Genomic DNA, 17,886 nt, shown 5'->3' with positions numbered 1-17,886 from the left:
GTATGAAACCCCATTTTTTACCCCCTTGGCCAATGGTTGATGATACAAAAAAAAAGTACTTGGATAGGTTTTAGACTCTTATCCAAAGAATAGTAGGAACTTTAAACGCATTCGATATTTTACTTAATAAGAAAGTTATGGCAATATTTTGTTTTTTTTTCGAAAAAGCACCCCATTTCCACCCCCTTGGTCTGATTTTGGCCGTTAACGAACTCGACCGAGATTTTGGGACGAGTTATTTTTAAGAAATAATTTTAAAGTGATTGGCGCAAAATTACGCAGTTATTGTGTCCACAAGAAACTGAAATATTTTGAACTGACGGTGGTTTTGCTGTCTGGAAGATGTGAAACGCGTCTTTTGGGGTCTGCGGGTTTAAAACGCGAAGATATGTCGAAATTTTCCGGAAGTCGAATCATTGTACCCATTACAATAGCTAGTTTTCTTATGAAATCTACCTAAAACGGGAAAATAATATGCAAAAAAGTTCAAGAACTTTATCAGTCTATTGTAATTGCTTCAGAGTAACACTTTGGTCAGCACAGAACTCGAAACTTTGGTTGATTTGAATTATGCGGCTTTCAGAATAGTCGGCCCTCACCGTAAAGTATTTTGCTCTGTTCTTAGTTTTAGACCGAGAAACGACAAATTTTACGAGGTGATCGATCGTATTGCGTTTCATTTTTTTATTTATTTTGTGTGTTTTAGTCAAGTAACCGGAGGCTGTTGCAGCCATACTAACAATGGCACATAGTTAACTCGCACACATAATTACAATGGCAGTGAATATTTTGGTTGAGCCGCCGCCCTGTACGCCGTCGCATTTTTAAAGCTACTTTGCTCAATAAACGAAACAGATATCGAAAAAGACAGATTTTTTTTTGTAAAAATTTTAATTTCAAATACTGCAAGTTGTCTCCAAATTCGATTTGACCAACGGTTGGACCATAGTAAAGTTGAATATTGGCAAGACACTTAATCCATTTCTTACCGCAAGCCGTTAAAACGGCCACCATTTTGAAACTGTGAAACATTGGTTATCAGAGAAACGGTCCATTCTACGAAATGATTCTCTATAGATTGAGGTCTACTCTTCGAAATGATCCTATCAAAAAGGATTCCACATACAAAATATCAATAATCTTTCAAGGAGTTTAAGAAATCAGAATATGAATCTAATGTTTAACGATTTCTGATGTTTAATAATTTTTATGTGTGAAGACATACCTATTGAATACCGAATTAGGATAATATGAATTTATTTTATAATTCATCATCATTTTGCTAAGCTGATCATTGTGAAATTTCAGATTATAAGAAACCGCCCTTTTTATAACAGAGGATGTGGTGCTGATATTGGTCAACTAATATTACTCGTACACTTCTGTAACCGATGTTAATGTTTCATTCTGTTTTTGCTGAAATAGTTCAATGAAACGCCATATATTTACGCGGTTGGCGACAATTAATCTGTGAAATTGTGAGTGGAAACCCTTCAACTGCATGTTGAGTTCGTTTACGATCATGGTTTAGCCAGTTGTATTTCCACTTGTTTATTGCCTCGCAATAAACTGATTAAGAACCGTTTTAAAGGTTCTATAATTGAAAATTGTGTCGCTGCCAGAAAGAAGTTGTGTATGTTCTTAGTGTCGAAAACATCGTAATTCTATTGTTATGTAGACCAGAATCATAAATAAGAGGACTTTCCCCTCGTAATGTATTAGTGTATCGTATTTCGATTGTTACTTGGCCTAAAGTTAATGGTCCAGGAGAACCGGAGCAGTTTTGTTAGTAGGATACAAGGTGAGGGATGTTAATGATGCCAAAACCTCTTAGTTATTGATTTGTGATACTTCGTTTCTTACCACTGCACCAGGTTGTTTTGTAGGATTTGCGTTCGCGCTCCTTCTTATACTGTTTAAAAGTTCTCGAACACGTACTTCCGTGACGTTGAGTGGATTCAAATGATTTTCAATTCCTTCTCTGACTATTCGTATATTGTCCAAGACCTAATTTGTTGTGTACCTGGCATCGCACGCTTTCCGATCAAAGCAGCACCAATATACCAATGACATTTTTTGAGTGGTAATGATATAAAATGACCTTGTATATCATCGGCTTATTTTTTTCGTTAAAATACTTGATAATGTAGATGTCGATGTATGCGACTGCAACATAAAATTTGCTAAACGTTATTGACACAACCACGACAACATTAATAATGTATAGTTAACAAAGGAAATACAATGAGTTACGTTTCTTCAGATTTTTTACACAGAGCATGGCATGTATAGGATAAATATTGGACATTTTGACCGAATGGGCTTATTAAACTCTGTATATTTTAATACTTAAGACAATTTGTTGTTGGACTTTAAAGGTTAATATGTGTTTTGATATTTTGGAAGGGATCATACTGTACGTGGACTTTTCCTATTAGACAAAATCTCTGGAAAGCGAAAAAATTCCTTAACGGCCAATAGCCCTACGTTCTTTCCAGATATAAAAATTACGTTCATGCAAAATTCAGCTTAATTGGTTGAGTTGTTTTTCCGTGAAAGAGTAGCAGACTCTCGGATACCACTAGATTTATGTGTAATATATATATAAAAATATCATTATTTTTAAATCATCATTTTCATCTATGTAATTTAAGTAGTTTGTAATGTATATGTGTATATGCACAAAATGTGAAATGCGAGTAATGCACATGTTTCTGAAAGTATTTTTTTTTTATTACAGTACTTAAATTAGATTTTTATTCGGAGATATCCCTACTAGCTCTCTCTCTCTCTCTCTCTCTCTCACTCCTCCTCATCATCTCTCTCTTTCTCCCTCTTCCTCTCTCTCGCAATCTCTTTCTCTCTCACTCTCTCTCTCTCTGTGTGTGTGTGTGTGTGTGTGTGAGTGTGTTTGCATATCTGGGCTTAGTGCAATAATATTACTATATAGAAAGAGAACTTTATGTATTTTATTACCAAGATTTCTTACTTTACTCCTCTATCTTAAAAAAGTTAGCGCTTTTTATTATACGGCCTGGGTTGGTCAAATACTGAGAACATTCTTACGTATTTTATTTCCACTTTCTTTCTTTTGCTACCTGTTTATTGCTTACCCCCATGTTTATCTGACCTCTTCTCGACCTATATGAGATCATTTTTTAGGATACCTTTTCCACTAAACTTCACACTATTGCTACCGTGAAAACGAGTTTTCATTGCTATTACAGATTCTTATTTAAAATCTTCTTTTAAAAGGAAAAAATCTTTTTTCAAGTATTTACGGAATAGTTTCTGTCAGGTTTATGTTAAAGGTATTTTTATTTTGAATAAAAATATTTTTATAATATCTTAACCGATGAATATTATTTACGTTTAACTTTTATTATTCGTGAGATTTAGATGTAGATCTTTTTACAAATATGATGTTTAAAGTTAAAAGGCAGTGATATCTTCAGTAAACTATTACATATTCTAATTTACTCGTACCTATTTTTTTCTTTAGTTTCTTGCGTAAATTCATTTAGGAAATTTTACTTTTATATTTTTAATAAATAAAATGTCTAAAAAAGAATCTACATTAATGTTTACTTGTAAACTCATTATATTTTATCTGTTGAAAAAAATACACCTTTTAGTTGTTTTCACACCGTGCTTTAATATTACTTTCTCAGTATTGATTGTTTCATACGCTACAGATATCATAATTACATTTAGGTACGTTACATGATAACTGAATCTTTTTTCGCCTGGAAAATGCCAAATTCCGGAGCGGATTCGATTCCATAATCATCCGAATAAAAGAATAAGACGTTACCACTCCGCCGTTGAGTTCGTTTTTGTTTTTGTTTTAATAACAAATCTTTAATAAGATTACGTGTACAACTTTTTTTTTTTGCATCAAACCAGTCAATTTGATGCAGCTCTCCAAGATTCCCTATCTAGTGCTAGTCGTTTCATTTCAGTATACCCTCTACATCCTACATCCCTAACAATTTGTTTTACATATTCCAAACGTGGCCTGCCTACACAATTTTTCCCTTCTACCTGTCCTTTCAATATTAAAACGACTATTCCAGGATGCCTTAGTATGTGGCCTATAAGTCTGTCTCTTCTTTTAACTATATTTTTCCAAATGCTTCTTTCTTCATCTATTTGCCGCAATACCTCTTCATTTGTCACTTTATCCACCCATCTGATTTTTAACATTCTCCTATAGCACCACATTTCAAAAGCTTCTAATCTTTTCTTCTCAGATACTCCGATCGTCCAACTTTCACTTCCATATAAAGCGACACTCCAAACATACACTTTCAAAAATCTTTTCCTGACATTTAAATTAATTTTTGATGTAAACAAATTATATTTCTTACTGAAGGCTCGTTTGGCTTGTGCTATTCGGCATTTTATATCGCTCCGGCTTCGTCCAGCTTTAGTTATTCTACTTCCCAAATAACAAAATTCTTCTACCTCCATAATCTTTTCTCCTCCTATTTTCACATTCAGTGGTCCATCTTTGTTATTTCGACTACATTTCATTACTTTTGTTTTCTTCTTGTTTATTTTCATGCGATAGTTCTTGCGTAGGACTTCATCTATGCCGTTCATTGTTTCTTCTAAATCCTTTATACTCTCGGCTAGAATTACTATATCATCAGCAAATCGTAGCATCTTTATCCTTTCACCTTGTACTGTTACTCCGAATTTAAATTGTTCTTTAACATCATTAACTGCTAGTTCCATGTAAAGATTAAAAAGTAATGGAGATTGGGAACATCCTTGTCGGACTCCCTTTCTTATTACGGCTTCTTTCTTATGTTCTTCAATTGTTACTGTTGCTGTTTGGTTCCTGTACATGTTAGCAATTGTTCTTCTATCTCTGTATTTGAACCCTAATTTTTTTAAAATGCTGAACATTTTATTCCAGTCTACGTTACCGAATGCCTTTTCTAGGTCTATAAACGCCAAGTATGTTGGTTTATTTTTCTTTAATCTTCCTTCTACTATTAATCTGAGGCCTAAAATTGCTTCCCTTGTCTCTATACTTTTCCTGAAACCAAATTGGTCTTCTCCTAACACTTCCTCCACTCTCCTCTCAATTCTTCTGTATAGAATTCTAGTTAAGATTTTTGATGCACGACTAGTTAAACTAATTTTTCTGTATTCTTCACATTTATCTGTCCCTGCTTTCTTTGGTATCATTACTATAACACTTTTTTTGAAGTCTGACGGAAATTCCCCTTTTTCATAAATATTACACACCAGTTTGTATAATCTATCAATCGCTTCCTCACCTGCACTGCGCAGTAATTCTACAGGTATTCCGTCTATTCCAGGAGCCTTTCTGCCATTTAAATCTTTTAATGCTCTCTTAAATTCAGATCTCAGTATTGTTTCTCCCATTTCATCCTCCTCAACTTCCTCTTCTTCCTCTATAACACCATTTTCTAATTCATTCCTCCGTATAACTCTTCAATATATTCCACCCATCTATCGACTTTACCTTTCGTATTATATATTGGTATACCATCTTTGTTTAACACATTATTAGATTTTAATTTATGTACCCCAAAATTTTCCTTAACTTTCCTGTACGCTCCGTCTATTTTACCAATGTTCATTTCTCTTTCCACTTCTGAACACTTTTCTTTAATCCGCTCTTCTTTCACCAGTTTGCACTTCCTGTTTATAGCATTTCTTAATTTCCGATAGTTCCTTTTACTTTCTTCATCACTAGCATTCTTATATTTTCTACGTTCATCCATCAGCTGCAATATATCGTCTGAAACCCAAGGTTTTCTACCGGTTCTCTTTATTCCGCCTAAGTTTGCTTCTGCTGATTTAAGAATTTCCTTTTTATCATTCTCCCATTCTTCTTCTACATTTTCTACCTTATCTTTTTTACTCAGACCTCTTGCGACGTCCTCCTCAAAAATCTTCTTTACCTCCTCTTTCTCAAGCTTCTCTAAATTCCACCGATTCATCTGACACCTTTTCTTCAGGTTTTTAAATCCCAATCTTCATTTCATTATCACCAAATTATGGTCGCTATCAATGTCTGCTCCAGGGTAAGTTTTGCAGTCAACGAGTTGATTTCTAAATCTTTGCTTAACCATGATATAATCTATCTGATACCTTGCAGTATCGCCTGGCTTTTTCCAAGTGTATATTCTTCTATTATGATTTTTAAATTGGGTGTTGGCAATTACTAAATTATACTTCGTGCAAAACTCTATAAGTCGGGCCCCTCTTTCATTCCTTTTGCCCAGCCCGTATTCACCCACTATATTTCCTTCCTTGCCTTTTCCAATGCTTGCATTCCAATCTCCAACTATTATTAAATTTTCATCTCCTTTTACGTGTTTAATTGCTTCATCAATCTCTTCGTATACACATTCTACCTCATCATCATCATGGGCGCTTGTAGGCATATAGACGTTAACAATCGTTGTCGGTTTAGGTTTTGATTTTATCCTTATTACAATGATTCTATCGCTATGCGTTTTGAAATACTCCACTCTCCTCCCTATCTTCTTGTTCATCACGAAACCTACTCCTGCCTGCCCATTATTTGACGCTGAGTTAATTACTCTAAAGTCACCTGTCCAAAAGTCGCCACGTGTACAACAACCGAAAGAAATTATTTAAATATTTATCGCAGACAGATAAATACATTCGTCACAGAAGAAAGAACATCTTACATGCAACATTAGAGGAAGCACCTTAAAGGGTTTAAGGTATTGATTTGGTTTTAGTGTTAAGTTTATTTATATCCTTTATTAATTAATTTAATTTGATTCAATATCTATTTTAGTTTTATATGTTGCTTGCTTTATTTAATATCTTCTTGTTTGCGGTTTTGTTGTGTTCTTTGAAGTTTTGTAATTATTTTTAAACAAACATTTTGGAATGTGATATTACGTAATTACATTCCTGATTAACTAAACGCAATGGAATTATAACACAGAATACTTTTTTTGGTATTTTTTTTTGTTGGTATTAAAATTTTTTCTTAGGAATAATTCTTACAAACTGCAAGCAATTAGAATCTTTCTAGTGTATAAAGACAGATAATGTCTTCGTTTTTTCCTCGATAACCGCGAAAACTACTGAACCAATCAATACGCTTTATTGAAGGGAATTTTGTTTAATGAATATTTGGGATAAAAGAGTTTGTAAAAAAAATGATTTTTTTTTTTAATTTCATCCAAATAATAAATTGTTATCTACATAAATAAAAATGTAAATATTCGTTTGTTCAAAATCTTAAATTTCCGAAAGTTCTTCACCGACTGCTTTGAAATTTAGATACAACGTTACATTTATACGTGCGTGTTTTTATATACCTACTATTTATGTACCTAAGATGTCACATCTGTGACAGGTAAAAAAATGCTTTTTTAAAAAATAGCGCTATCTGTTGGACGTAACAGCAACACACGCTATACTAAATATTTTATGATTTCATTTCAATATTTCCCGATGTGTTGTCCGCTGTAGACTATAAAATTACTGAACCGATTTACGCGCGGGGAAAAGAGAGAAAGGGAAACTCCGGAAAAGGGAAATATCGAAAAACGAAAAGGAAATGGAAATGGGACAGGGGGACAAGGGAAAGATAAATTGGGGAAGGAAAGTGAAAGGGGGAAATGGGGAAAGGTAATGTGGTAAAAATTAAAAGGGAGAAAGGGAAAGGTTAAATTTTGTGAAGTTCCGTAATGTTCATTTTGTTAATGTTTTATCAAACTTTCAATTGTGTTCATTTAATCCATATATATATATATAATAACTAGACTCTATTCTTTGGTTAGACAAATATAAAAAAACTAAATAAGTTAGAAAATTATCCAAATTAATAGAAAATTGTTTAATGCAATTCGTTAGGTCAACAAATACAGAAACAAAATATCAAAATCAAAAGCAGAAAACCTTGACGATTCGTGGTTTGTATTGATAATATATATATATATATATATATATATATATATATATATTTATTAATGATGTTTACAAAGGAAATTAGAAACTTACAAATTTTTATTATAACATTCGCACGTATAAATTTCTTTGTAAAGTTCTGTGGTCAATTAATTAATCAGTAAAAAATAAAGATCATTTATTGGATGATAGCTTTAACCAAAAGAATTCTCCGATAACTGAAGATATGTTAATTTTTTCTTTCGAAATATCGAGGTAAACCATTCCACGGTTTAGTACAATTGTTATCGCTTGTATCCCCCGTTTAATTACGGCCATTATACGTAGTCATGTACTTATTTTTGCCCAGTAGCATATGATTAGAACTAAACACGAGTAAAGAAGTATTTTTGCAATGACGACTATAACTGTAAGAAATAGAATCTAGATCGCTTGCGACAACGTCGGATGAAATAGAATCGGATAACTGTAGATTTCGGATATTTTGGGTTCTATAAAATAATCATAATGCTTTTAACAAACACTGTAATAGACAAGTTTTATTCACGTAAAAAAAAAAAAGAATAAGTAGGAATCATAATATTCTCGGGTAAATTTTTAGAAATAGAAAAAATACATTACATGAACAAGGTATAAGTTAAAAAGTGTAGTATAATATCAGGTATAAAATAGAAAAAACGTATATAGATATAGAATAAAGTAACCACCAGTTAGTTGGAAAAGAAGTTCAAAAGAAGGCTATTTGTCAAACAGTTTGACGTCATCTTAGAAACGACGAATCTACAAAAGCGTGCTAAGGATGGAGCAAAAGGATTCCTGACAATAGTAGGACATATGGTTGTCATTAATAACGGCGAGCAATAAAATACAACATCAATCACTAAGCTCTCAGTTCAGTCGTTTTGCCTCCCGTACAAGAAGATATCACATAGATAAAACCAAAATAAAAGAGAGAGAAAAAACCCTAGCTTAACAGTAATACCGACGCAATTTAACAAATAACTATCAAGCAGTATATTTTCAGATATGCACTGATCTTAACGTAAAAGAATGTAAAAGACTTAAAGAAAAGACAAATATTATAGCATATATTTTATAGATAACCGACCGGTGATACATACATTTAAATACATACATGAAAAATACATTTATAATGTATAATGTGGCAAGTAGAAAAAATTACAAAAATATAATATAATGTAGTTAATTTTAAGCGATATCTAATATATATCACTTAACTATCAAATATATATCACAAAGATTTATAACATTTTCAGGTTAATGATTACCGAATGATTTTTAAACAAATAAAATATTCAAAACAGTATAGGCAGATTAACAAAACATGTATTTAAAAACATCATAACCCAGCGAGAACATAAATTAAAAAGTACCGATTGCACTAAATATATAATTTGCAGGATATGCCTACATAAATGAGGAAATAATACCACGTTAATAATACCAATGTAGTTGACGCTAATTTGTGTTTACAGTTTACAAAATCATCACTCTTTATTTTAAAAAAATAAATAAAATTTTTCTCTACGTAATTTTGTTTTTTAATAACAAACCGATTATTTGTTTCCGAATTTCGTCATTATGAGAAAAGATATCTTTATTTAAAGTTTTTATATATTTACTTACGTGATTGTATTTATTTTTATTAATGTCGATCAGGATTATATTCGGTTTTAATATTATGAAAATATACAGAGTGATTCACGAAAAATGTAATAAACTTTCAGAACATATTCTATCGATGAAAATAAAGGAGAAAGTTCAATATAAATATAAGTTCGGAAACGCTTCGTAGCAAATATCGGCTGGCGTACGATTTCTTCTCCCTATCACTTTATTTATTTAACACCGGGTATCCACGATCTAGGACTTGAATACTAGATCGTGGATACCCGGTGTTCTTTGGTGGTTGGGTTTCAATTAACCACACATCTCAGGAATGGTCAAACTGAGAATGTACAAGACTACACTTCATTCACACTCATACATATCATCCTCATTCATCCTCTGAAGTATTATCTAAACGGTAGTTACCGGAGGCTAAACAGGAAAAAAATAAAAAATAAAAAAAACACTTTATTTATTATGATGATCTATTTTTAACTTAGATGTCATTTAAATAACGTGTGTTTCAAAACGAATCGTGGTTTTTAAGTTACGTAATTTTTATTAAGTTTACTTACATTGATAAATAATACATGAATTGTAAGAGCAACTCAAACAGTGTTCAATGTGAGCGCCATTCGTTACAAGGCACGCATCTAACCGATGGGAGAATTGATTCCGTACTTTAATCAGCAAGTCTGGAGTAATCGATGCGACAGCTGTTTCAATCCTGTGTCTCAAGTCGGGTAGGTCAGCCGGTAACGGTAGCACATACACTTAATCCTTCATAAACCCCCAAAGAAAAAAATCGCATGGGGTCACATTGGACAAACGTGAAGACGACGGCAAACAAGCCTTGTCATCTGGTTCCCGGCGGGAACCCAGACCCCAGAGGTCAAGGCGAATTTCATTCAACCGATCACTTACAGCGTTATGCCAGTGAAGAGGCGCACCAGTTTGATGCCAAATAAAGTCCCGTGGTTCGTATTACAGTAGAGAAAAGATTTCCTAGAACCACGCACAAAATACTTAAACGTTCAACGTTGTCTTCGGACACACTCGGTTGTCATGTAATCTTCTCTTTACAATTACAGCCAGTAGTGTAATTTTTTTACCATCTACGAATTTATTGTCACTCGGGAATCACAACGGAACACCCATTCAACGGTAATTACAGATTCTCACTTTGCAAACTGTTAAATACAGAACGCTTTCTGTTGAAGTGGTCGCCATCTTTGCTACTAGCGCTTTCAAGTGGAAGGTACAGGAAGCAATTATTAGTTTGCGCACACCTAAAACTGTTTTGAGTTATTCTTTTATTTCATTTATAATTAATCAATGTACGTGTAGCTTGAGAAATATATTATAGCTTTAATATTTCGATATTCATTTTGAAACATTCTAGAATTTACGTTATTAACCTTGACAAAAATCCAGTGACAAATATTTAAACCTACAGGAAGATCTCTAGGAAGTAAATTTTGTACCTTTTGTGCATTAAAAGAGTGCGATAAAAATTCTTTTGGCACCGGTTATGTTTCCAAATTATTTCCTCAAATTTAGAAAAAATTCCTTTTTTAGTAGCTTTCAAGATGTTTTATAAATTGTATTAGCTACGTGTTTTTTGATTTTTTATATATATTTTTTTTAAATTTCATTGTTTATTTTTCTAAAATATTTAATCCTTTTATTTCGTAATATTAATATTTTTGTTTCTCCCACATTTGGCAAATTTAAGTTAAAATCTGCCACATTTTCATATATTTTTTGTTTAATATAAAATTCGAAATTCTTACTTATGTATCTAGTTTCTGTGGAGTTTATTAATACCGTTTTATTAGAATCAAATTCTCTAGAGGATTTGTTTAAAAACTTTATTTTACTCCAGATATAAAATAGTGTGTTTTTTGACCCCATTCTTTTGCCTTTTACCTTAGATTTCTCAAAAACTGCTAAAAGTACAGTTGTGGGATATATTTTTTCTTTAAAATTTTTCAGATTAGATTTATATGAAACCAATGAATTGAAGGCGCAGTAATCTTTAGCTAGCCGACACTTGCCAACGAAGCGTTTGAAAAACCTGTTTGTTTATATGTACTTTCTTGTTTTTTTTTTACCAGTAGAACATGTGAATCCTTCTGTATAATACATTTATAAACATTATTAAAAAACAGATATACATGGAGAAAAAAATTTCAAACCAGGTCATTTATTCCATTGATATTTTTTATTAACTTTTATATTAAAAAAAAAAATCTGATGTGGGCACCACATGACTTTCTTGTACGCCTATTAACTTGTATATACACATTTTTTTAGAATGAAAAGTGCATAAAATATTATTTCATTAATAACTTCTGATATTTTTTCATATATATATATATATATATATTTTTTTTTTTTTTAATTGTTATTGAATTAATTTTTATTGTACTTTTTTTTTACAATGAGCGATTAATAATTATTAATAAATCAATATATTTAAATTAAACAAAAAAAGTTAAAAAAGGAGATGAAATATGATTCGAATCCCTTGTAAGATCCAAATATTTCATTAATTAAAATTTTATTTGGCTATAACTCTGGAACCAATCAAAATAAGTACCGTCATATGATATATTGTTGATAAGCTCTCAATGAAGGCTTATTAGTGCAATTAAAAAAAGTCCAAAATCCAAAATATTGGATTTTAGGCTTTTTTCGACACTTTTGCTACAGTCGATTTCAATTAAAAGAGCAGGTGCACAACTTGATGTTACAACATTCCTAAATCCAAAATTTCAATATCCTACGGTTAATCGTTTTTGAGTTATGCGAGATACATAAGCACATACGTATGTACAGACGTCACGCAAAAACCAATGAAAATGGATTCAGGGATGGTAAAAATGGATATTTCTGTTGAAATCTGAATACCGAAATTTTTCGCAATCACAATACTTCCTTTACTTCGTACAAGGAAGTCAAAATTACAAGTAGTCCAGTCAATAGGGATTTATTTAGTAGATTTGGGGACGTATCTGTGGTGTAGATCAGGGTAAGTGTAACTGTTTATATGCGACTAGTCAAAATTTTCGCTAACTGGACAAAATTCTGACCGTTGAAAGGTTGTGAAAATTGGTTTTTCAATTTTGTAGGCCAAGGTAAACTTTTTAGGCGAGAAGGTTATGAATAAAAGTTGTAGGCATTTGCAGTACTAATAATTTAAGCCCGTAAAGTTGAATTTCATTGATTAGTTACTGCAAAAAAATCCGTTACCTTTAAAAATGGCCGTTTTTTGTAACGTCAATATTTATTACAAATATAACTTTTTTACTATATTTATTATTTTAAACGTTAGCTCGGAATTCCGAAATCCAAGAGTTACTTAAGAAAATTTGTTTATTCGTTGCTGAGATATTGTAATTTGTTTATAATATGACTCTTCAGGCAACCGTAATTATTTTGGCTTTTAAAAACCTTTTCATGTTCATTTCAAGTGCAATATATTCTTCAAGACTTGTACTTTCAAATGGTAAATAGTTTTAGACCAAAAATTAATGTAAAAATTATTTAAACATGTTTGAAAAAATTACCGAAATTGAGCGTGCTTGCGCGGTAGTCGTGGTGAGGGAAGCGGTTCGCGGCAGTCGCGCGAAAATAAAGCTCAATTCGTAACGTCAAATCGGCGGAACGTAAAAAATAGCTCTATCTCCGCGAATTTTGGACAGATCGAGACCATTTTTAAATGCAGTCGGGAGGCTTTTTAATATACGGTAGAATTATTAGTATTCAAGCTCTTTAATATAGGAGAATTACTATTTCAGAGACCCACGACTGTATTTAAATATTATTTAGGACAAAATTTTCGTATCGATGTAAGTCATGGTTCTCACCATGTCTTAATCATTAGACAAATGGCTGCTATTTCTACAACATGAAAATTATATTTAAATAAATTAAAAACTGTTTGAAAGTTGATCGGTCACTCATTATTTTATTTAATTAAATACTGCATAACTATGTTTAGTCCTTTATTTCCCATACATTGTTTTCATCTTTTTTTTAATTCGCTTTATTGTCGTTTGTTTTTAGTCAATTTATTTATTTATTTTTTTTTTTGCAATCGTATTTTTTTAATAATTGTTTTTATTATTAGCACATCGATGTTACTGTGACACTAAATGAAATGCAAAAAAAGATCTATTGAAATTATTGTTTTGTGCAGTAGATTTATAACAAAATATATAAGAGCAGTATGAAAAAGGATATTAATGTTACTTAGTGCTAAAATGTTATTTACTAGTATGTCAATAAGTAAAAAGACAATGCTTTTTCTTAGTTCAGTATTTTTCAATAAATTTATCAACTGACCTATTTTTGTACCTAATCCAATGCTATAGTATAATAAAATGCTCTTTCTGTATTCTTTTCTCATCGATGTACTTGTGTTTTTTGTTTTTATTTTTTTGCCAACGACTAAAAATTTTTAGTGATGAAGGTTGAAGCAATTTAGTATATGTTTGATACTTTTTATTACTGCAAAACTGCACGTAACGATTCTTTGAGGAGCCCAAACAAACCGACGTCTGAATTATTATGCAGTGTAATAGAACCTATTAGCCTAATTTTTCCATGGATTTAAAATGTACTGTAGATTCTTATTTTATGGAAGAGACATAGGCTTTTCTTAATTTACTTAATGTACGTATGCAGCTTGTTGTACTCATTGCGTTTATGTCTACGAAATCGTGTGGGCGTCGGAAACTAAAAGTCGGGTCTTCTTGAGCAGAACTGCGGAAGAGAGTTTTTTGTGATTTATTCGATATTTTTATATACATTTTTTTGAAGTTATTTATATATTTTTTAAATTGTTAGTATGGTTTTAATTTTATATTATTTATTGTATTATTATTATTATTATTATTATTATTATTATCGTATTTTATTTATTTTTATTATTTGTATAAAATTGAATTGTGATTTTTAACTTCCATATTACTATAACTTTTGCATATATTTATTGAAAAAATTAACTGTTTTTTTGTTTAGTGACTGAATTTTTTTTCTGTTTCAGGTATGTCGTACACATTTAAATTCCTTCCCTTCTCGTTTATAATTAGAATTGGTCAGTCGACATTTATTATTTACTTATTATAAAATTTAATTTTGTTTACTTTAGTTATATTATTAAAAGTCTGATTGGACACCACATGACTTCCTTGTACACCTATTAAATTATATACACACATTTTCCCTGGACTTCATTTAAAGTTATTTCATTTTAAAGTGAGATACGATCCTCCAATTCTTTAATAAAATGGATAGTTACACAATTGCATTGTGGTGGATACCACATTGCATCACGTTATTTTGTGGTATCAGCATTTTAAACTAGTTTATATGCAAAGTTTGTTTCACCTCGCTCAAGTAGTTATGTGGCGTAAGTGAGAACGTGTCGGATTCATAACCACGCACACGTCGGTTCGAATTTGACTTCATATAATTTTTTTAACTTTTTTTTTTAATTTAAATATATTGATTTTATTAACAACTGATTTTACATTAAACTCTGTAAAAAAATTTGAATTAAAATGAAAAGGACATAAAATTTTATTTCGCTAATAACTTCTGATTTTTTTTCATATTTCTTTTTCAATTAAAGGGTAATAATTACAAATCAATCATAAATAAATAATAATCAATAAATTGAATTATTGATTAATAATCAGTTATTGATTAATAATAATCAATTAAATTAATTTATTTAAATTAAAAAACGTTATAAAAAGGAAATGAAGTCGGATTCGAATCGATGTGCCTTCCCCTTATAAGATCGAAATATTTCATTAATTAAAATTTAATTTGTCTGTAACTCTGGAACCAATTAAAATAAGTACCACTGATGATATATAGTTGAAAAGCTCTCAATGAGGGCTTATTACTGCAGTTAAGAAATTCAAAATCCAAACATTTTTGGATTTCAGGCTTTTTTGGACACTTTTGGTCCAGTCGATTGCAATCAAAAGGGGAGGTGCACAACTAGATGTTACAGCAGTCCTAAATCCAAAATTTCAACATTCTACGGTTAATTGTTTTTAAGTTATGCGAGTTAGAAATGTAAGTACGTACAGACGTCACGCTGAAACTAGTCAAAGTGGATTCAGGGATGGTCAAAATGGATATTTCCGTTTAAATCTGAAAACCGAAATTTTTCTCGATTTCAATACTTTCTTTTACTTTTTACAAGGAAGTAATAATTAGTTTTCATTATATTGTATACAATTGGAGCAAGATAATTTTTTTAATATAATCTGTTTTTCTACATAATTTTTTTTTTTTAATTTGGCAAGCTTTTTTACGTCCTCAGGAAAAAATACTTCTGGTTGGGCCGCGATCATTCATGTAACGCCTTCTTTACTACTTTTTGTTCACCTTTTTTATCTTCCCCGCCCTTCTGATCAGGGTCCGCAACTAAGCATAAACTTACATCCGAGAGGTGTCAGCGCCTCAAACTACATTGGAAGGGGCACAAACCCCGTCCAAGTAGCCGGGACTCGGGTCTTTTCTTGTTTTCCATGCCTGTAATGAATCAAAGGAGTCCTCACGTGATCATTGAAGGTGGTAGACCGAAGCCTCCCACCGCTCCCGGATGGGGGTGCCTCTCAATGACACCGTGACGTTACTGTGAAAACACAACTCCTGACGCAGATGGAGACGTCTTGTGTCCCCGACGTCCGGGCGCATGACCATGCAGCTTGCAGGATGTACATCGAGGCTCCTGTTTACAATCTTTACGTGTATGGTCCGCCTTACCAGTCTGCTTGCCGTTGAAGTTGGCCCGCCTAATGGCACTGCTGTCGGTACCATTACAGAGCTTGGCCCTATGACCTAGTTTTCTTCAATACTTGGCCCGAGATATATGAATGGCTTCCGAAGGCATATTTGAGTAATCAAATAAGGGTTGGTCGGGAGCGATGAGATCTGAAACGGAGGTTATGAGCCAATATCACTCGCTGATAATCGCTTCCCGTATTTTACCTGGTTACCTAAGGAAAAGAAAGTGCCCTTCTTTTCCTTAGGTAACCAGATGTTTTTTTCATTTTTTTACGACCTGATGAAACTTCACCATTCGTGTGTCCAGTAAAACTACGTGTAACCTGAATGGACGCGTGGCTACTGCAAATATATATATATATATATATATATATATATATATATTTATTTATTTATCCTTTTAATACTTTAAAATTAATTACCCATATTTATTAGTTGCAGAGAAAAACACGAGAAATAGATGTTGATAATAATGTAAATAATTATTCGTTTTAATCCTTATTATAGGAACAAACTTTCTTAAGTTTACTACTTAAAACATGATATTATTATTTAATATAACGTTATTTGCCGTAATATTAATTCAATTAAGTTAACTGGATTTACTTTATAAAATTCCAATTATTAATAATAATGATTAATACTAAAGTAAAGTTGAACTAAATAAGTAGGTACTTCACTTGTTTTCTCTCTGTAAAAGGTATGTAGGGAATATCCACTGATACCGAATTTCATTTCATTCCTTTTTGCTTTTGTTCTTCGCTACTACAGTACATACCTACATATACGACGTATGTAATCGGCTTTAAAGCAGGGTTCCTAAGCTATTTATTACTTTACTACACTCCGTTGGGAACAACTTAAAGCGGGGTTAAAAAATTCTTAACTTTTGGTCTTCTCAAAATACCCCTAAATAGGTTTCTACTTAAAAAATACATTTTTTTTTTTTAATTTTTTCAATACATCTAATTATTTTCTTTGTAAATTGTATTTAATTAAACTTGTAAACTTTAAACTTGTATTTAATTTTAATCTTTTTACTTCCTTGTACGAAGCAAAAGAAATATTGTGATCGCGAAAAATTGCGGTTTTTAAATTTCAACGGAAATATCCATTTTGATCCTCCCTGAATCGATTTTCACCAGTTTAGACGTGACGTTTGTATGTATGTATACATACATACATACGTACGTACGTATGTATGTATACATACATACATACGTACGTACGTATCTCGCATAACCCAAAAACGATTAGCTTTACGATATTGAAATTTAGGATTTAGGACTGTTATAACATCTGGTTGTGCACCCCCCCCTTTTGACTGCAATCGACTGAAACAAAAGTGTCCAAAAAAGTCCAAAATCCAAATGTTTTTGGACTTTTTCTTAACTGCTATAATAAGCCCTCATTGAGGTCATTTAAGCCATCATTTCAACGATGTATCATAAATGGTATTTATTTTCACTGGTTCCAGAGTTATAGCCAAATTAAATTTTAATTAATGAA

General features: G+C 31.7%; 1 protein-coding gene across 1 annotated transcript in view; it reads left to right on the top strand.

Annotated features, from left to right (window-relative positions):
* The window catches only part of LOC142331148 (uncharacterized protein CG43867), a 514,685-nt gene that overhangs the window by 181,593 nt on the left and 315,206 nt on the right, over positions 1-17,886 (top strand). The gene's annotated exons all lie outside the window — the stretch shown is intronic.

Source organism: Lycorma delicatula, chromosome 10, assembly GCF_047948215.1.
Source record: "Lycorma delicatula isolate Av1 chromosome 10, ASM4794821v1, whole genome shotgun sequence".
Classification (NCBI taxonomy): domain Eukaryota; kingdom Metazoa; phylum Arthropoda; class Insecta; order Hemiptera; family Fulgoridae; genus Lycorma; species Lycorma delicatula.
Note: the sequence above shows the minus strand (reverse complement) of the source record. Positions and strands in the feature narration are given on the sequence as shown.